At 40.0% G+C, this 22,761-nt stretch overlaps 1 protein-coding gene across 15 annotated transcripts in view; it reads left to right on the top strand.

Annotated features, from left to right (window-relative positions):
* PDE1C (phosphodiesterase 1C) overlaps nt 1-22,761 on the top strand; it is a 642,269-nt gene that overhangs the window by 355,710 nt on the left and 263,798 nt on the right. The gene's annotated exons all lie outside the window — the stretch shown is intronic.

Genomic DNA, 22,761 nt, shown 5'->3' with positions numbered 1-22,761 from the left:
CTGAATGGGTTCTGCTGGTAACAGAACTCCTGTTTTCTAGTTCATGGCCTGGTCTTTTCCATCTCTGTCTCTTTGCTGGTTAGTCCTTCTTTGGATACTTGAGCTTTGCTGCTGCATCACTCCTGGGTACAGTACAAGCAGCACCTCTTAAACATTAATGTGATCATCTGGCAGTGTTGCTAAAATGCAAACTCTGATCCAGTCGGTCTGGGGTGGGGCCTGAGACTCTGCATTTCTAATGGATGCTGCTGGTACCCTGGGTTTCTGGCCCTGCTTTGAATAGTGAGACTCGGTAGGTTGGTGTGTAGGTGGCTGAGAGGGCACTGTGTGTGTGAGTGCGTGTGTCATTTTCATAATACCCTGTATGTGACTGTGGGGTGGTAGATTTTAATCTATGATAAGAGAATTGGGACTGATCATTCCATCTAGGTAGAGCTGCTCTTTATCCTCCAGTCTGATCACTTATCTTTCTGCATTCACCTTGTATTTCACATGTACCTTTTGGGAATAAAGGTTCCGTTCCTGGCTGTCTCCACATCCCCTCGGCAGTGGATGGGTTTACTATGACTTCAATTCTTGCTTTGAAGTTGTGAGGAGCAGCGTATGCCCAGGTGGCAGAGAGATGGGGAAACTGAGTGTGTGAGAAATTCTTGATAGTGACACATTAAACCAGAAAAGAGCAGTCTAGGCTTGTTGTGAAGTCCCTGCTGGTTTGAGACAGAGCCTAACAATTGAGTGACTGCAAGTTCTCTGCTTTCGTCTTTAAGCCCTGGAGTTTCCACTCATCTTTCAGAATCCCCTTGATACAACCTATTCTCTCCAGGACTTGTTGTTCAGTCGCTCAGTTGTGTCCAGTTCTTTGCGACCCCATGGACTGCAGCACGCCAGGGTCCCTGTCCATCACCAACTCCCAGAGTTTACTCAAACTCATGTCCATTGAGTTGGTGATGCCATCCAACCATCTCATCCTCTCTTATCTCCTCCTCCAACCTTCAATCTTTCCCAGCATCAGGGTCTTTTCCAGTGAGTCAGTTCTTCACATCAGGTGGCCAAAGTATTGGAGTTTCAGCTTCAACATTGGTCCTTCCAATGAATATTCAAGACTGATTTCCTTTAGGATGGACTGGTTGGATCTCCTTGCAGTCCAAGGGACTCTCAGGAGTCTTCTCCAACACCACAGTTCAAAAGCATCAATTCTTCAGCGCTCAGCTTTCCTTATAGTCCAACTCTCACATCCATACATGACCACAGGAAACACCATAGCCTTGACTAGAAGCCCTGTAGCACACAGCTTTTCTCCAGGAGAGCACATGGCTTTTCTACCTAGTTACAGCATCCTGGATTTCTAAACGCATGTGATTATACCTCAGCACACCACCATGATCAGTTTAAGAGGAATCTTAAATCTTATCTGCTCTTTTGACCTTGCTGTAGCTCTGGTCCTAGACGGAATTGTAGATGTCATCTTGTTCAGTCTCAGGTGAGGCAGAAAGCTCATATGGTGAAAGGTCATGCCCAAGGTCATACACCTTGCATCTCCTTGACTTCTAGGAAAGTAGAGAGCTTGCTTCACAGCCTCTTGGTATTTCGCCCCCAAGCAGTGCTGCCGTTCTAATGCATAACTGTGGCTTCTGTGCTTGGTGCCCTCTGACACTGTGTAGATGCAGAGCCTCCTTGCCGCTTTGACTTCCCCTTCTGTGCACATGTCCATGGGCCTTCTGATAGTGGTGGTGAGGTTTGTCCTTGACCTTGTTTCCTGTGTCCGGCCAATTCTGGTGATTCTACTTATCCATCAAGCTTCTGCTCAGATTCAACTTCCTCCTTGGACCCAAGATCACTGGGCTGGGTGTCAGGAGTCCTGAGTTCTAGTCCCTTCCCAAAATAAGCCATGCGACACGGACAAGATCTTTAGACTGATGGGCCCCAGTTCCCTCCTATGACACAGGAACTGAGCCTTGTTATTTCTGTAATTTCATGATACTCTAATTCCACACGAATCACTCTGTGCTCTGAATGGTGGCCTGCCTGTCTGTCAGCTAGACTTGAGCTTAGATTTCCAGCTCTGCTCTTAATCTTTCTGTGGCTTTATGCAAGTTGTTTAATCTCTGGGTCTCCATTTTGTCATCAGTAAAAGATGGGGTTGTTAGGAGGATTAAATGCATAGTAAAATCATCTAACACATAGTAAATACTGTTAAGATAATAAAAAAACAACTAGAACTCATTCAGATGTAAAATAAATGTGTGTTAAAGATTTTCATTAACTCATTATTAATGAGGGACCTGGTAAGAAATTACAAGTAGTACACATGTCAATCCAAAGAATAGACACATTTATAGGTTAGACCCTGCTGCTGGGAAAGTTTGAGGGCAAGAGAAGAAGAGGGTAACAGAGGATGAGATGGTTGGATGGCATCAGCAACTCAATGGACATGAGTTTGAGCAAACTCAGGGAGATGGTGAAGGACAGGGAAGCCTGGCATCTGCATTTCATGGGGTTGCAGAGTTGAACACGACTTAGTGACTGAACAATAGGTTAGAAATGAGCAAATAAGGAAGGCAAAACTTCTTCCACGTGGAAGAGGGAAGTTGACTGGTATGCCACCAGACAGGATGTATTTGCATGTCCATAGACAAGAATTATTTTGTATTATTATCACTATACACAATTTACAGAGTTGTAAAATAGCTTAAAGGCCATGTGGGGCATGCCTCTTCTGGTGAGGACAGATGCAAGAGAGACACTACTCGGTTACCTTTAAAGCTTTTGCTGTGTTGCAGTGTATGCCATGACTCATTCTTTTGATAAAAGATAAAACAAATCTTATGGCTGATAAAAGATAAAACAAATCTTATGGCTGAATCCAACATCTGTGGATGGAAGAGTGTAGTCCTCCCATGGCGGGAGAAGAGGTCCATATTAGCAAATAACAATAGCATCTTCGGCCTTTAGCATTTATTTTATAAATTTTTAATCAGGTTTATTATAAATTCTTAATCAGGTTTATCATAAAGTTGGTCAAAGATGATGAAGAGCTGTGAATCACCATTGCAATCTCACATCAAACTCGGTATCTGGTTTATTTCTCCGTTTTATGTTTATTTCATAGTACCACCAAGATCCTGATTCATTTACAGATATGTAGATGCATACTGATGTGTTGTTTTACATGAGAAGATTTGCAGAGACCTGATTAAAAAAAAAAACAATTCAGAGGAAGTACTTCTCTGTATTGTGGATCCATCCACATGTACAAACATATGCACAGATATGGTAGGAGAAGCTTTATTCTTAGGTGAGCACAAACGCCTAACTAAGTATGAATCTGGTAGGTTCCAATACATTAAATTTTGGACAAGCACATTTGAGGGTGACTTGTTGTTTTTGAATTCTTTTTTCTTTTCTAAAAAAATATGAATATGTTCTCTATAAAAATATATTCTGTATAAAATATGAATATATTCTCTATAGAAAATGAAAAATTGCTTAGAATGTAAAGTGTCCAGTCTCTGCTAACTCTCCCTCTGTCCCTCCAACCATCCTTCTCCCAGGCTTTTCCTGAGGTAGAATAGCTCTTATCAGCATAAGATGTGTACATATTTTATATAATAGGTATTTTTCTACAACTGGCTTTTTTTTACTTAGTCATATCTTGGAAAGTTTCGTATGTCAGCTCATAAACGTTTACCTCTTTAAAAAAATCCATAATGTGGCAAAATCATAATGAATTGGATTGTTTTCCTGATGATAGGCATTTAGGTTGTTTCCAGTTCTTTGCTGGGATGAGTTATGCTGCAGTGAATTAAGAAGGCCAATTTTATGTGTTTATTAAGGGACAGTCTTTAAAATGCACAAATGTACTGGCTAAACTCTGCTTTCTCATCCTTTCAGATGTATCAGTGCATGTGATTAATGTTCATTGCTCTGAAAATCCTTGTTATAACATTTACACAGTCTTTTAGAACCCAGATCACATTACCTGTTAGGGTGAAAGTCATTAAGTTTGAAAATCCTGCTCTCACATGCTTGATACCTTGAGTTTATTTCTATGAAATTTGCCTCTCTTTCTCTCTTCTCCTCTTTTCCTTTCCTCTTACCTCTCACTACACTTATATTCACTTTTATTTTTTATGCAGGCCCCAAATAGTATTACACATAATATTTCTTGATTTATTGTGCATCTTTAAAATCTGTAGATTATTAAGACAGAACTATGTGTGACATCACTTTGAATCACAAAGATAAACTTGAGATGAGAAAGTCTTTGCTTTTCCAAACAACATGGGAAAAATATGAATTGGAAATAAATTAATATTAATAATGAAGTTGAACTGATTTTCTCATTAATACAGATCTTAACCTTTTTTAATGTTTTCATAGATTGAAGCAGTGACTGAAGTCTATTACTGTTTCATCCTAGTAGCAAGAATAGTGTCATGTGTGAAGATATTTAATAAGTGTATTGGAATGAATAAGTGAATATTTGAGAGAGGGAAGCTTGGGGTCTTTCAGATTTACACTGAAAGTCAAAATCTGTGCTGTTCAGTATGGTAATCACTAGCCTTAGTGGCTGTTGATCCCTTGAAATGTGGCTGCTGCTGCCATATATTAAAGTATAAACATTTGGGTACATTGAGTTAAATAAAATATACCATTAGATTAATTTCATCTGTTTATTTTTAAAAATGTAGCAACTAGGAAGTTTAAAATGCCACATGTGATTGGCAGTATCTTTCTGTCGGACAACACTGTTATAGCTGTTAAATGGGAAAAAGGCGGTCTCTGGCCACGATTGGTTTTGCGTCACCCTCTTTGTGAAGGACATACTTAAGTTCTGATCCCAACTTTAGTCCCTAAAGGTGATTAAGTCAAAATCCCAAGAAGACTTGCCTATGCTTTTTTTCTGATTGGTTTTGAAGATTTAATATGGTTTCAGTGTAAGACATACTGTATCAGATTGTTGCTGCTTTGAAAACAAGAATTTGAGAAAATGGTCATCACTACATTAGCCTAACAGATAAAGATGATTTCTTTTTCAAGTTTTTCTGCAGGAGTTTGTAATGCAGCTTCTAGCAGTGAGACTCATTTTGATAGAGGATCAGAGTTGTGATTTTTGATGGATAAAAATTACTTCCTTTAGCTTCTTTACCATTTTTGATGGGCTTTTTTGCCTTTGCGAAGAATATTGAAGCAGTTGTGTTCATCTGTGACCTTTATATTTGGAATCGTCTAGTTTCTTACACTGGTAAAGACAGCATTCTTTTTGCATGCTATAACTTGGTATCTAGTCAAACACTCATATAAGTAGACACAGAAACACATGCAGAAGTACAGACACATAATATACCACTAATTTTGCATGCCAGTGGTTTTTGGTTTGGTTTGGCTTTGTCAGTCCCTGAGATTGTTTTTAATCAATAAGATTTACTGTTTTAAGTGAGTTTTAGGTTCACAGCAAAACTGAATGGGAAGAAGGACAGGGAGTTCCATATACCCCTGCTCTTCCACACAGACAGCAGCCCCACTCTCAGTCAAGGAACCTACACTGACACCATCATCATCCAAAGTCTGCAGTTTCTCTTGGGATTGTGTTTTCTATCGCTATGGACAAATGCATAATGACATGTATCTGTTCATTATGGCATCGTATAGAGTAATTTCACTGACCCTCAAATCCCCTGTTCTCCATCTATTCACCTCCCCTTTCCCCAACCTCTGGCAGCCGCTGATCTTTTTATTGTCTTCCTAGTTTTATGTCTTCCCTAATGTCATATTGTTTATTGTTGTTTAGTTGCTCAGTCGTGTCTGACTCTGTGACCCCATGGACTGTAGCCTGCCAGGCCCCTCTGTCAGTGGGATTTCCTAGGCAAGAATTCTGGAGTGGGTTGCCATTTCCTTCTCCAATAATGTCATATAGTTGGAATCTTACAGTATTTAGCCTTTTCAGATTTACTTCTTTCATTTACTCATATGTGTTTAAGTTTCCTCCAAGTCCTTTCTTGGCTCAGGTTGATGGCTCACTTCTCTTTAGCAATGAATGATATTCCATCATCTGGGTGTAGCAGTTTCTTTATCCATTCACCTACTGAAGGACATTTGTTGCTTCCAAGTTTTGGGAATTATGAATAAACCTGCTGTAAACATTTGCATGTAGGTTTTTGTATGGATGAGTTTCAGTTCATTTAGGTAAATACTGAGGTGCAAGTTTGTAAGATGTTTACTTTTGTAAGGATTTACCAAACTGTCTTCCAAAGTGGTTGGACCATTTTGCATTTCCAATGAATGAGAATTCCCATTTTCCACATCCTCTCCAGCATTTGGTGTTATCAGAGTTCTGGATTTGGGCATGCTAATAGGTGGGTCATGGTGACAGTTGCTTTAGTATGACCAGATCAGTAAGTGATTCAAGTGCCATTCTTTTGTGCCAGCAGAATGCTGTTCTTAGAGGACCAAGTTATATTCTTGATATTCTGAGATGGACCGTGAGTCCCTTCTCTGGTAGCTATTGAAGGGTAAGAGAAGATGGGGTGCCAACATCTCACCCAGAACTGTAAGCCATGGCTGGCTTTACTCTGTGGGTGAACATAAGTATAGCACAGGCTGTGGATTTGGCAAAGGAAAAGGTGGGAATGCTGAGTGTAAGCTGGAGGTGGCCTTTGTTCCGTATCATGCTGGGTTCATTCTGACCACAGTTTCCGCTTTGTATTGTCGTGTGCTTGCGTGTGTGCACATATGGGGGTTTTGGTTACCTCAACATGCAGCTTTTGTTTTCTGAGAGCAGCTTGTGTAACCAGCTGTCAGTTGGAGGGGTCTAATTAGCGGTGCGAATTCCTGGGAAGTTATTACAAGGAAATGGACTGCCAGCGCTTGGTTGGTGGTGGTCATGGCTATGTAGGTGTTCTGATCAAATGAAGACTGAAAGAGAAATGTGCTCCCTTGTGAGCAGAGCAGTGGAGCGGCACCTACACCCTGACTGTGTGACCTTTGGCTGTAAGTATGGATTGGAAACTGCCTCTGTGACATGGGTGCTGAATGAGTAATTACAGGCAAGCCAGTCTGAGTCAGCCAATAATCGACCTTAACCATCCTGTCCCCGCTCTGGGGAGATCTCACCCATGGCTGTGCCCCAGTTCTGATGCTGTTAGAATTGCTCACCCGGAGCTGCTGTTCCCATTCCCCGGTACCACTCCCTTCTGCCAGGCTCCTCTGATTGTCTGTCCCATCTTGGAAGTTTCGACCAGCCCTGCTGGGATCGCCCCCTCATGTTCTGAGTGTAGCACCAGCCTGCCATCTCAGTGATGTCGCCAAGCCCTGAATGCACACAGGCTCCTAATTCCTGTCTTCATGCCCAGTGGTTTCTGCTGAGCCCCCCTCCCCCCACATCCCTACTGTTGTGTCCCACCTCCATCTCCTCGCCACTCCCACCTGGACTCTGACCTTGGGTTTCAGCCTGTCCTTGTGTTTGACCTCTCTCTAATACTATCTTTTAGGTGTCTGGCATACAAATTTATATAAAAAAGTAGGCACTTTCAGAGATGGGAAAGTCTTTTCTGAAAAGATGGCAACCCACCACGAAGATGATCCTCAGCATGCTGCCCATGTTCTGTCTTGTCTGCTTTGACCCTTGAGGTTAGAAAGGATCCAATGACTCTGGGATATTCACTTCTCCATCAGCTGATTCTGGGGCCATTTCTTGGTTTGCTGGTCCCTGACCTGCTTAACTGTTCCATGTTAAGTCCCCTGGCTAGGTTCCCTCATTGGGCCAGTACTTGAAGACATCACTTTTCCATGTTATGTTTGCCATCTGCTCATGTTACAATAATCCACTGAAAGGGGTAGGGGAAGGGTAGGGGGAGATTATATTCACTGAGAAAAGTGGTATTGCAGTTACCTTGGAAAGGAGACAGAGGTAGAGAGCTTGGGTGTTAAATGTTCAAAGCATGTTGTCGTTGTTGTTCAGTTGCTCAGTTGTGTCCAACTCTTTGTGACCCCATGAACTGCAACACACCAGGCTTCCCTGTCCTTCATGATCTCCTGGAGTTTGCTCAAACTCGTGTCCATGGAGTCAATGATGCCATCCAACCATCTGATCCTCTGTCACCCCTTTCTCATCCTGCCCTCAATCTTTCCCAGCATCAGGGTCTTTTCCAGTGAGTCAGCTCAAAAGCATGGCTCTTGTTACAGAGCTACAACTGTTCAGCCATGGAGCTGAAAGTGTGTATGGAATTCTGTGCTTCTGAGAGCTCATAGAACTGTGACTCTGTAGTTCAGTGATTAAACTTAGACATACTTACAACAGATGTGCCTGGATGAAATGAGTTCCGATTTTGTGTTTAATCTTTGCTGTCTCTGATGGTTGTTGAAGGAAGAAGAAATAATTCTATCAAGAAATAAGGTCATGCAAAAAGGGAGAGTAGAATAAAATGATTTTTTGGTTTATTGGAAGAGAATGAATACTTTTCAGGTCCCAAGTGCTTAGTAAATGCCATATATGTTTCTTTAGTTTGCACAACTGCCTTAGGAAGTGGTGGTCATATCCCTGTTGTATATTGAAAACTTAAGACAACTTTGTAACTTGTTTCCCAAATCAAGTTTTCATCAATTTTGATTTACTAGGGATGTTGTACATCTTCTCTATGTTCCCTCCCTCCCTTCCTTTCTTTAGAAAAGCATTTACAATCAGCGCCGTTTATCTATGGATTCTGAATCCCATGGACTCAAATAACCATGGATTCATGCTGCAGATGCAGAATCCAAGGGTATGGAGGGCCGAGTATACTATACCACATCAGATAAAGGACCTGAACATCTGCAGGTCTGGTATCTGTAGGGGCTTCTGTAGCCAATCTGCCATGGGTACAGAGGGATGGTGTATTTTGTACCTTAAGTGGCAGTCAGTACTGTGTTTAGTTTTGTTGAAATTCAGTGGAAGTGAACCTCATGACACATTCTGATATGAATTGACCATATATTTTAAAACTTTTGATTTTTAAATAATCATAGATCAATAGGAGGTTGTGAAGGAATATACAGGGAAGTCCTGTGGCTCCAGCCTCCAGCCTCCCTCAGTGTTAACGTCTTACATGACTGGAGCATGACATCAAAACTAAGAAATTAACGTTGGTGCAATCCATAGAGCTTCTTCTGATTTCACCAGTTATGCATGCACTCATTCACATGTGTGTGTAGCTGTATGCAGTTTTGTCACATGTATAGCCCTGTGTAATGACCCCCCACAATCACAAGATTCATGTTACTCCTTTGGATTTATGTGCGTCTCCTCTTGTCCCTCCCGAACGCCTGGCAACTACTGACCTGTTCTTCATCTTTATAATTGTATTTCCTGAGAGTGATATAAATGGAATCATACAGTATGTACCCTTTTATGACTGGCTTTTTCTTCACTCAACACAATTTCCTTGAGGTTCACTCAAGTTCTTGTACGTGACAATGCTTCCTTTTTGTTGCTGAGTAGTAGTTAACGGTATGAATGGACTGGTTTATTTAATCATTCACTCACTAAAGGTGTTTGAGTAGCTTCAGATTTGGAACTATGACAAGCAAGTGGCTATGAACATTTGTGTCCAAGCTCCTATGTAAAAAAGAGGTTAAGTTCTTCTGGTTATGTTTAAAATTTCATTTGAGCTGAGGCATGAAAAAAAATCACCTTGTATAGAAAGCTTGACAGCTATAGAGTGAAAACTCAATTAGAACTTAATGATAGTGACTGAGATTTTTTTTTAGCAAATATAATCTTTAACAAACATCACTAGTCAGAAGAGATTTCCACCATTGTAAGCCTTATGTTAAAGCTTTCACTAATCTCATCGGCTTTTATATTGATTTTGTTTTATCCATCTTACTCTAGAATTAACATTTCTGCCAGGACCAATTGTGCAGCAGTGTGTCCTATTTCTTAGTTCTTTAATAGAAATAACTCAGCCATAAAAACCAGCAGGAGAAGTACCTCGTTGACACATTGGTTGGCCAGTCTTTAATGTGTATGTGCAATTAATGGTGGGGAACAAGCAGGCAAGAGGAAAAATAGGAACAGAGACTTTTTTGTTGACTTTTAAATGTTAGAAAATATCAGAAATAAAAAGAAAGACATGAAAAGCTAACTTACACTGGATTGTTATACTGGTAACAAGAAAATAACAATCTATTTCATATTAAATTCCTGTATCTTTGGGATTCAAATAAAATAACATGCAAACATTGTAAAATAGTTAAAGGTATGTCATTCTTTTTTTATTGCAGTGTAGTTGATTTACAATGTTATGTTAGTTTCAGGTGAACATAATGATTTGATATTTTTATGGATTGTACTGCATTTAAAGTGATTATAAAATAATGGCTACATTTCCCTGTTCTGTTCAATGTATTCTTACTGCTTACTTATTTTATGCATAGTAGTTTGTATCTCCTAATTCCATCCCATTATCTGGCCCTTCCCTCCTTTCCTCTCCCCACTGATAACCTCTAGTTTGTTCTCTGTATCTGTGAGCCTGTTTTGTTGTATACAGTTGTTTTATTTTTTAGATTACACATATAAGCGATAACAGAGTATTTGTCTTTCTTTGACATTTCACTAAGTATAATACCCTCTAGGTCCATCAGCATTGCTGCAAATAGCAGAATTTCATTCTGTTTTATGGCTGAGTAACATTCCAAAAAGGAGTACGTCAGGCTGTATATTGTCACCCTGCTTATTTAACTTCTATGCAGGGTACATCATGAGAAACGCTGGGCTGGAAGAAGCACAAGCTGGAATCAAGGTTGCCGGGAGAAATATCAATAATCTCAGATATGCAGATGACACCACCCTTATGGCAGAAAGTGAAGAGGAACTCAAAAGCCTCTTGATGAAAGTGAAAGAGGAGAGTGAAAAAGTTGGCTTAAAGCTCAACATTCAGAAAACGAAGAGCATGGCATCTGGTCCCATGACTTCATGGGAAGTAGATGGGGAGTGGAAACAGTGTTAGACTTTAGTTTTTTGGGCTCCAAAATCACTGCAGATGGTGATTGCAGCCATGAAATTAAAAGATGTTTACTCCTTGGAAGGAAAGTTATGACCAACCTAGATAGCATATTCAAAAGCAGAGACATTACCTTGCCAACAAAGGTCCATCTAGTCAAGGCTATGGTTTTCCCAGTGGTCACGTATGGATGTGAGAGTTGGACTGTGAAGAAAGCCGAGTGCCGAAGAATTGATGCTCTTGAACTGTGGTGTTGGAGAAGACTCTTGAGAGTCCCTTGGACTGCAAGGAGATCCAACCAGTCCATTCTAAAGGAGATCAGTCCTCGGTGTTCTTTGGAAGGAATGATGCTAAAGCTGAAACTCCAGTACTTTGGCCACCTCATGCAAAGAGTTGACTCATTGGAAAAGACTCTGATGCTGGGAGGGATTGGGGGCAGGAGGAGAAGGGGACGACAGAGGATGAGATGGCTGGATGGCATCACCGACTCGATGGACATGAGTTTGAGTGAACTCCAGGAGTTGGTGATGGACAGGGAGGCCTGGCGTGTTGCGATTCATGGGGTCACAAAGAGTCGGACATGACTGAGTGACTGAACTGAACATTCCATTGTGTATATAGATCACATCTTCTTCATTTTTTCATCAATTGATGGATGCTTAGGTTACATACATATCTTTTCTACTGTAAATAATGCCGCTATAAAGACTAGGGTGTGTGCATCTTTTTTAATTGATGTTATTATTTTTTGGGGGGGATATATACCTAGTAGTGGGCTTATGGGATCATACAGTAGCTCTGTTTTGAATTTTTTGAGGAAACTATCCTGTTTTCCATAGTAGCTGCACCAGTTTACATTCCCACTGATAGTATACTAGAGTTCCTTTTTATCCTAATCCTTGCCAGCATTTGTTATTTGTAGACTTTTTGATGATAGCCATTCTGACAAGTGAAAAAGTGAAAGTGAAAATGAAGTCACTCAGTGTCTGACTCTTTGTGACCCCATGGACTGCAGCGTACCAGGCTCCTCTGTCCATGGGATTTTCCAGGCAAGAGTACTGGAGTGGGTTGCCATTTCCTTCTCCAGGAGATCTTGATAACTCATTGTGGTTTTTACTTGCATTTCTCTGATGCTTAACAATATTAAACGTTTTTTCATGTGCCTATTGATCACATATGTGTCTTTTTTTGAAAAATGTCTATTCAAGTCTTCTGCCCATTTTTAAATTGGGTTGTTTGGGGTTTTTTTTTTTTTTTTTTTTTGGTATTGAGTTTTATGAGCTGTTTGTATATTTTGGATACAAACCGCTTATCAGTTATATCATGTACAAATATTTTCTCCCATTCAGTAGATTGTCTTTTCATTTTGTTGATGGTTTCCTTTGCTGTGCAAAAGCTTTTAAGTTTAATTAGATCCCATTTATTTATTTTTGCTTTTGTTTCTTTTGCCTTAGGAGACAGAATCATAAATATATTGTTATGATTCATGTCAAAGAGTGTTCTGCCTAAGTTCTCTATTAGGAGTTTTATACTTTCCAGTCTTACATTCAGGTCTTTAATACTTTTGAATTTATTTTTGTGTTCTTTTACATGAAGTTGTCCAGTTTTCCCAGCACTGCTTGTGGAAGAGACTGTCTTTTCTCTGTTATATATTCTTGCCTCCTGTGTTGTAGACCAACTGACTGTAAGTGTATGGGTTTATTTCTGGGCTCCTTGTTCTGTTTTGTTGATCTGTGTGTCTGTTTTTGTGCCAGTACCATGCTGTTTATGCTGTTTTTATTGTGGTTTTGTAGTACAGTCTCAAGTCATGGAGTGTGATACCTCCAGCTTTGTTCTTTTTTCTCAAGATTGCTTTGACATTCATTTTTTAAATTCAAGTAGACTCAATTTGATGAAAGGAGGCTTTCCCACTAGATCCTTTGCAGAGAGATAGAGGTGTAATTTGCTACCATCCAGTGGATAGATGGTAGAAGCCATGTTCACATTTGTCTTTTACCTTTAAAGTGCTGTCACACTCAGTTACACAGCTGTGTCTGACTCTTTGTGACCCCATGGATGGTAGCCCACCAGGCTCCTCTGTCCATGGAATTTTTCAGGCAAGAATAGTGGAGTGGGTTGCCATTTCCTACTCTAATTTTAAAGTGCCAGGCCTAATAATTAATTTGTTCATTCATTCAGTTGCTTACTCATTCAAGTGATCTCCTACTCATTAGTAATATTTCTGCTATATAATTATAAGCCTGGATACTAAAGGCACTCCTTTCTATATTCTATACTCTCTTAAAACTCTTTATTTCTCTTCACTCCATGATTTCTCATGTTCATGACTTCTGCTTGGATTTTCTTTTCCCCTTATGATGACTTGTCTGAAATCAGCCTGTTCTTCGAGGTCCCTCAGTTATTTTCTCCATTGACTTGCTCCTGATTTCTCTTATCTAGAATTACATAACTTTCTTCTGATTTTCCCCAATATTTTATTTGTGACCCTTTAAGATTTTCTGCTTTGTATTATGGTTATTTATGTATATTTTACATCTTTGCTTCCCTACTGTTAATTGCTTAAATGCTGTATCAATGTTTGATACTTTTTAGTATTTATTTGTTCTCTTCTTTTCTTCTCTTCTACTTTTCTTTTCTGTCTCCTTCTGTTTATTTTTTTCTCTTTCATGGGTGCATGCATGTGTATTCACTCAGTTGTGTCTAACTCTGAAACTCCATGGCTCTATATATGGCTCTTTGAAACTCTATAGCCTCCAGGCTCCTCTTTTCATGGGATTCACCAGGCAAGAATACTAGAATGGATAACCATTCCCTTCTCCAGGGGATCTTCCTGACCCAGGGATTAGACCCAGGTCTCCTGCATTGCAGGCAGATTATCATCTGAGCCACCAGGAAAGCCCTTCTTGTGGGTATTCATTAAATATTTGCTTACCACCTGCTGTGTGCCAGAGACTATAATACGGCCTTTGGGTAGAGTGAATAAAAATAAATACTAGGTCCCTGGGTTAACTTGATTATATATTTAAGTTACACATTAGGAATAAAAAAATCTGCTTGCTATATTGAGAGATTAGGGACATATTGAAAGAGAGAGTATGGACTATTCCCTCTTAAAAAATTTAAACAACAGTAAACTGTGTTTTCTTTTTCTGAGAGAGGGATGTATAAATGTAGTCTTCCTTAAATAGGACCAATATCACTCCTAGATTCAGGATTCTATGAATTTAAGAAAAACTATTATGTTCCTAAGTGTTGTTGACAGGCATCAACAAAGTGTCAGTTGATGATGTAAACTGAAAATGTCAAGTAAGGCATGACTGAAATTCAAATTCTATGTTAAAATAAGTTTTACTGGTACCCAAAATGTTTCAGCCAAGTATTTTGGAAGCTCTGAAAATGTAAAAAAGATATGGGGGAAGTAGAGAATACGTTTTATATTGTATTGCTTATCATTCATCTCTATGGTATCTGCTGTTGTATATCTTGTCCCATGATGAGGTGCTTGATAAATGGTAAACAGGAGTTGTGTCTATAACAGGTAGATGTGTTTTCCTCATGCTGTCCTCTAACTCTTTTCTGAAACAGTTACTGTGGAAAAAACATGCCCCAAACTGAGAACTTTCACTGAGCATAATTTGCTTAAGAAGTCAGCAGAGTAGGGGTTTATAAGGAAACATCTGCAAAGCAGTCAGAAGTTTGGTTTCAAAGAGAATTGTAGAGTCTGAATAGGTCCACGTGCAAACAGCAAAGTCTCAGGGAAATGCTCCTTTCGGTGAAACTTGAGGAAGGCCTGTTGGGAGGATGCATATGCAAATCTCAAGGAGATGGGCAGATATAGGGCAGCCTTTAATGACTGGCTTCATGTGGGATCAAATGGACTGTGACGCTACAGCATAACTGGATCATAGTACGCGTGAGGAAAGAATACAGAGGGTTGGATTAGGACTCGTGCTAGAGTTCGTTTCTGTATCCTCCTCAGACGTCAGTTCTGTGGAGTTTTTCTTCTGTGGGTAAATTGGTTTCTGTCTGGAGGAAGGCATTTGGCAGCAGAGAAATATAGCTGCCCCACCTGACGCAGGTCATAAGAGTTTTACCAGATGGAGGGTATAGAAGTTACTGCAATGCAAAACATGGCTTTGAATTGCATGTTCCTGGCAATCTCGACGAAAACAGACACCGTAGGAGATGTACTTTGCCAGGAAGATTTTGCTTTGCTCCCCAAAGTAAAATTTGAAATTTGTGTAAAATTTGTCTGACACAGGCTGAACTCTTTTGGGCCTTGTTGGAATGCAGTTTATCCTTGTACAAATTGCCTGGAGTTGGGGCTGTGGTGTACTTTTCAGAAAATATAACTGCGGTTTTACTCTACATGTTTTTACTCTGTAAAACCAAGAATCTGTAGGTATTTTTTTTTTCGGTCTTGATTTTAAAGGATCTCCAAATTTCTGGGTCTGATGTCGCTTACATTTTTTTCATCTCCCTGCACAACCAGACTTTTTAGGGGGCAGTGAATCTCTTGGCTTCTTTATACCCCCTTACCCAGGACAGTGCTTGGCACATAGCCTCCCTTAGTATTCTTGGGATGGATGCTCACTGAAGGGGCATGAAGGGCTAGGATGTCTGGGGGCCGAAAAAGAAAAAGCAGATCCTTCAGTGGTCAGGTCTTCGGTGCTCAGGCTGACCAAGCTCACCACTGTGGTCTTTTGTGTTTGGCTTCTTTGAGGTAGCATAATATTTTCAAGATTCATCCCTGTTGTAGCATGTATCAGTATTTTATTCCTTCTTATTGTCAAATAATATTCCATCTAATGGATATATCGGACTTTAGCCACTCATCAGTTAATAGACATTTGGGTTGTTTCCAAAGATCGGCTATTGTGAATAATGCTACTGTGAACATTGCTATTAAGTTTTTGTGTGGACTGTTCTTATGTTTTCATTGCTGCTGAATATATACCTACATGTGGATTTGCTGGGTCACGTGGTACCTTTGGGCTTCCGAGGTGGTGCTAGTGGTAAAGAATCCACCTGCCAGTGCAGGTAGATGTTAGTGACATGAGTTTGATTCCCAGGTTGGGAAGATCCCCTGGAGGAGGCCACTCTAGTATTCTTCCCTGGAGAATCTCATGGACGGAGGAGCCTAGTAGGCTGCCGTCCATAGGTTTGCACAGAGTTGGACACAAATGAAACAGCTTACACAAGTGCGTGGTACGTCTATGTTTAGCATTTTGAGAAACTGCCAAATAGTTTTCCAAAGCAGCTGTAAAATACTATATTCCCATCGACAAGAAATGTAGGTTTCGGTTTCTCCACATCATCAACAACACTTGTTGTTATCTTTTTTGGATTGTTGTCATCCTGGTGGAGGTGAAGTGTTATCTCATTGTGGTTTTGATTTACATTTCCTCAATAGATAATAATATTGAGGATTTTTTTGTGTGTGATCGGTCTTTTTTATTACAGGTGTTATTATATCTGTAAAAACCTACAAACTGAAGGGCTACCATTTATAAACTTTTCTTTCAGTTTTTTAATTGACATATTTAGTTGATATACAATATTATATGTTACAGGTATAAAAGGACCACCATTTATATTGTCAACTAAGCATTTAATTTCTCAGTTTTTGGTATCTGTTCAGTAATGTCTGTTTTGCCTCTGAAAGTTATAAATATATAACCATATACACACCTAGAAAGCCAAGCTTTCAGATACAATTGAGGTTTCTGTGCAGGACTGTAGACCCATATTTTTCTATGAACTTGGAAAATACAGCTAGGTCAAAATTAATACTTTATAATCTTAGAGTTAAAAAAAAACATTAATGTATTTCTTAAAGATTCAACATTAAGTTTCTTAAATAAAAGTTATTGAAGGTGTTTGCTTCTAAACAAACCATATCTGTGGGCATTAAAATGTCATTACTTTTACATGATCCATTGCTGTGCAAGATGTGATCTTTTCAGTCAGATTACACCAGGGGTTTTCGTTTTGTTTTGTTGACTGTGTAGGTTTTAAATGCTTTCAAACTATCTTCTTAGTGGCTTGACATTTAATGCCTGTTGCATGTAAATTTTCCTTATTTTATTTTCCAAACTGTCAGCAAACTGCTTGTGTAGCTTGCCTTTTTACTAAATTATTGCAGTGCTTAGGGACATCTTTCTAGGCTTGGTCTTCCACTCACATATTACGAAGATGTTAGCCGGACCCATTTCTTCCCTTCGCACAATTCCACGATCCTATTCCCTGGTCTGTGGGAGAAGACAGCCATCATGCATGTGTATACTACACATGTGTAAAAAGACCTTTAGGTTGAACATTTTGAAATATGTGTGTGTACGTGTGTGTGTATTTGTGTATGTGTTTAAAACTTGAAATGTGGTTTTGCTACTTGCAGTTGAAGTAGGATTACATATGCATGATAAAGTGTAATCTTGCTGACACTGTATAACCATTTATACCAGGTAGGATGGATCACAACTCATATTTGAAAATTGACTTTCGGCTAGTGTACCTTTTGATTTAGCAAAACTCACATTAGCACTATCTGAAACACTGAATAAGAAAGTAAAGACTCAGCTTTCTAGGTTCTAAAAATTGTGAGGTATATGTCTTGTTTTTCAAGTTAGCTTTTACAGGAAGTTAAAAAGTAAGAATGGGTGATGCTACTATTGTTATTATTAATAATAGCTGCAATTTATTGAGTATTTCTTATGTTTCACTGGGTTGGTTATCAGCTGACATCTGCAATACCTGTGGAAAATAATAAGTGTTACAAACTGCCATTTTTACAGTCGGACAGTGTGAGGCTCAGAGATAACTTGTCCAAAGTAGCAAAGCTAAAAAAAGATAGAGCCAGAGCTTTAGACAGGAGGCCGTCTGAATGTGAAATGCATATTTAAAAATCAGCTTTATTGAGTGTAATTAACATGTAATGCAATGTAGTTAAACTGTACACAATAAATTTTGACATATGCACACACCAGTGAAACCATGACCACATTCAATAAAGAATGTGCCCATCACCTCCAGAACTTTGCTCATGATGCCTCCTTTAAAAAAAAAATTGATTTCTGGTAGCATCAGGTCTTAGCTGAGGCATGCAGGATCTTTGTTGGGTTATGAGGGCTTAGTGGTTGCAACACATGGGCTTAATTTCCCTGTGGCATGGTGGATCTTCCCAGACCAGGGATCGAACCCATGTCCCCTGCAATGGCTGGCAGATTCTTAATCATTCGGCCACCAGGGTAGTCCTTCACAACCCTTTTTAATGCTTTCTTCCAGCTCCACCCTGCCGTTCTCTACCCATAAGCCCCTTCCCGTGCAGCCAGTTATCTACTTTCTAGCTCTGTAGCTTATTTTGCATTTTCTAGACTTTTGCATGTATGGATCTACACACTGTGTACTTTTACAAACTGGCTTCTTTCTCTTAGTATAACTGTTTTGAGAGTCATCCATGTCATTGCATGTATCAGAGGTTCAATCTTATGTTGTGGAATTTTATTCCATTGTATGGGTTTTGTGCCACAGTTTATTCATTCACAGTTGATAGGCATTTGAGTTATTTGAAGCTCGGGGCTGTTACAAATAAAGGCATTAAGAATATATATAGGCAAAAAAAAAAAAGAATATATATAGGCAAATTTTTATATGGACGTAGGCTCTCTACTTGTCTAGAGTAAAAACATAAAAGTAGAATGACTAGATCACACAGTCGTCACAAGTTTAAAGTTTTAAGCAGGATGGGGAACACATGTATACCTGTGGCAGATTCATTTTGATTACAAGTATGTAAAGTTTAAAAATAAAATAAAATTAATTAAAAAAAAATAAAAAGAAATGGCCAAACTGTTTTCCAAATCTGTGCCAGTTTACATTCCCGCCTGCAGAGTATAAGAGCTCCACTTGCTCCATGTCCTTGAGCCATTTGGTGCGGTCAGACTTTTATATTTTAGCTGTCCTAATGGATGAGCAGTGGTATCTCTCATTGTGGTTTTAATTTGTTTTTCTATTAATATCTTATGAGGTAAAACCTTTTTTCTTATGATTTGAAACCTTTTTCCTCATGCTCATTTGCCATTCTTCTTTGGTAGAACATCTAGTCCGCTCTTTTGCTTGGTTTTTAAAAATATATTTATTTATTTGGCAGTGCCTGCTCTTAGTTGCAGCACGTGGGATCTTTAGTTGCAGCATGTGGGATCTAGTTCCCGACCAGGGATGGAACCTGGACCCCCTGCATTGGGAGTGCGGAGTCTTAGCCATTGGACCACCAGAGAAGTCCCCCTTTTTTCTGATTATAGTTGGGGGCTCTAGGGTCCACAGCATTATCTTCTTCCTGATGTCTGTTGGTCCTAAGTGTACCTCATTGCCAACGTCAATCATGTATCTCTTCCATACCAATTTACTCACATATGAAATTTCATCATGTTTTTGTTTCCTGCTGTGCCTCTGGATAGAAGGAAATATTCCAATGTTGAGCACTTATTGTCCATGGAAAATGGTCCCAAACTCTAGGACTGTCAGCACAGATTGTAAGTGATGGGCCTGGTGGTGGAGCACAGGGTTTCTGATTTAGGACACCCACCTACTGGTGGTGTCTGAAGGAACTGGGACCCAGGTCATGGTTCATTCCCACTGTAAACATCCATTACTATAGACACAGGCTTCCCTGGTGGCTCAGATACTAAAGAATCCGCCTGCAATGCAGGAGACCTGGGTTCAATCCCTGGGTTGGAGATCCCCTGGAGGAGGGCATGGACAGAAGAGTCTGGCAGGCTACAGTTCATGAGGTCGCAAAGAGTCAGATAGGACTGAGCGACTAAGCACATACTGTAGACATATTTCTTTTCTTTTACTTATACCCTTCACCTCTTTGACTTACATAGTGTGGGAGAGGATTTTGTATTTTAAGGTAGAGAAAGCAATTTTTCTAAATTGATCAGCCCATGAAGAAAATGTTAATTCTTCTGAGAGCACCATTTCTGTAAAGTGAAACTGCTTCACCAATGTAACAAGCCATGAGAACAAGAGGAGAGTCATTTCAGGCAAAGAAGTAGAAATGAATTAACTATAAAAATTTAAGGACTCCTTTTTTAGGTGAGTTTATTCGTGGATTATATAAGTGAAACTCCATACCTTTTCCTACTAGATTGGTTTCAGTCAGAATGAGTGGAACCAAGAAAGTGATAATCCTGGTGTGTGTGTGTGTGTGTGTGTGTGTGTGTGTGTGCTCAGTTGTATCCAACTCTTTGCAAGCCTCTGGACTGTAACCCAATAGGCTCTTCTGCCCATAGGATTTCTTAGGCGAGAATACTGATGTGGGTTGCCATTTCCTTCTCCAGGGGATCTTCCCAACCTAAGGTTCGAACCCACCTCCCTTGCATCTCCTACATTGACAGGTAGATTTGTTACCACTGCACCACTTGGGAAGCCGCCAATAGACCTATTATTATTTGCAAAAAGAAAATTCCACCAAAGAAAGGCAGTATTGACATTTTAAGAAGTGACTTTCAAAAGAATTTTTTTTTCATGAATACTTTAAGTTGTCTCCTATTTTTGCACTGGAAAAATCTGATTTAGGTCTGGCTTGACTATCACAGCATGTCTGCAGATACCAACCAAATTTTTGCAAGATCTCTTTAAAATGACCACATTCAAAGAACTGTTGATAAATGGAAATCAGAAGAGACTTGTTTCCTCTTATAACAGGTGGCTCTTTGGATATATTTAGAAGTGTGTTCAGTTCTCAATAATTTGGTATTAAGGAAAGTTTACCTGTTGTATGTTTTCAGACTCATCCAGTGGCATCTGATTTTTTTTAAAAATCCATCATAAATTGGAATAAGAAAAAAAAATATATTAACCAATGATTTTGAGAATCTGTGAACAAACTGGATTCAGGTGTGGCTTGATCCACGTGCTCAGATGATGAAGACAACTAGGCCCAGTGTCTCACTCCATCTCCCCACATCCTGCTCCTCGGAGGCTCTGTTCTTTGCCAGGCATACCTGTTGCAACAAAGCCTCACTTACCTCCAAGTTCTGTCCATCAGGATAAAAAATGTAGGAACTCTTATACAAATCCCAGGACCTACATGGACTAGAGAAGCTTGGGTTACATGCCCATTCCCTGCCAGCTCCAGTGGAACTGGAGCTCCAGTGGAACAGCTTCAGTGTGCCCACTGGTGGGTCTGGGTGAGGCCTTCCCACCTGGAGCTGGGAGTGGGGTGATCTGAGAAGGGGGATGAAAGAGTGAGCTATTGTCAGAAGACAGAGGGTGGGGATGCCAGGTGGTCAGTGTACAGCCAGGGTTCACTCCATCTGTGGACCCATTGGTTGTTTTCTTCAGGACTTTGTAACCAATTCCTGCTCAGGTAAAGTTTAGGGAAGGGACATTATTCTTAACAAGGTAAGAATATTATTCTTAACAATTCAAAACAGTTTACTTTGTTACATGATTCCTGTCTGTTTTCATGTGTCTTGGGAGTCATTTAAACAACAGGGTCTTTCCACAAATGTCTAAACTACACATAAGGGTCTGACCTGATCTCTTTATGGATCTAGAGATTTTGGTGCATGGAATTGAATTCAAGTTTTCACAGTCCGTCTTAGCTGTGACTTTCTGGAAAACAGAGCAGCATGCTTCTTCCACAAAGCTCCATGGAAATATGGATAGAAATCATGTTAAATTCAGTGCCAAGGGAATTCTTTGCATGGATGCTGCTTTCTTGTCATCCATAATTTTAACTGCGTCAGAAGAACCTTCCTGATTCTTAATAAATCATTACCTGAAAATAGCTTTTATCTGTTTTTCCTCACAAATGGTAAACTCCATAAGAGCAAATTTTTTTTTTTTTTCTGTTTTGTCTTCTCCGTAGCCACAGCACCTAGATCTGTGTATAGCACATAGCAGGCACTCAACAAACACGAGGGCATGAATGGATGGCTCCTACAACTATTCTTTTCCTCCTCACGAGGCATAAAGTGTCCTCTGAAAATGAAGTTGGTTGGAGTAACTACAGTAGCTGAATCCAGTCATAGTTATGTTGTTATAATGAATGGGCAATGTAATATAATGAAGTTAATTAACTCCCAAAGTGTGTACTTTATCCAAAAGATGTATTACTGGCTTTAGGCAAGGAATGAGTCTGGCCTCCATGATAGATAGAGCTTACACTTCAAGACAGTAAGCATTGTCCTAGAGAGAGTGTTTAATATTGAATCACACAGTTACGTCTGAGGACAAGCATGATTGTACTACGTAGAAATAGAATAAGATTTGTTATCAATGCACTTTTGGAGTTCACAGTCTCATAGTCTACTTGGAAGAGGTATCTAAGCAGTCACCCTGTTCACAGACTTTACCTTTGTGCCTGGAAGGGAGTTAGAGTTTCCATGGTTAATTCCTCCTATCACTTCTGTCCTCCTACTAAGCCCTGAGAAAGAGAACCGATTCTGGTGACTGTGCTTGTTAAAGCAAGCTTTGTTCTTGTTGTTGTTTAGTTGCTAAGTTGTGTCTGACTCTTTTGTGACTCCATGAACTGTAGCTTGCCAGGCTTCTTTGTCCATGGCATTTCCCAGGCCAGAATACTGGAGTGGGTTGCCATTTCCTTCTCCAGGGGATCTTCCTGACACGGATCGAACCCATGTCTCCTGAGTCTCCTGCATCGTAGGTGGATTCTTTACCACTGTGTCACCTGGGAAGCCCTGGGCGGGGTGGGGGGGGCGGGGGGGGGCGGGCGGTCTGCACCTTCCCATTCCAGAGAGAACCTGGAGATTGGATC

This window comes from Bos grunniens, chromosome 4, assembly GCF_055505025.1.
Source record: "Bos grunniens cultivar Pamir isolate PY7600 chromosome 4, Bosgru_T2T1.0, whole genome shotgun sequence".
Lineage (NCBI taxonomy): Eukaryota > Metazoa > Chordata > Mammalia > Artiodactyla > Bovidae > Bos > Bos grunniens.
The sequence above is the reverse complement of the archived record's forward strand: the minus strand, read 5'-3'. Positions and strand labels throughout refer to the sequence as shown.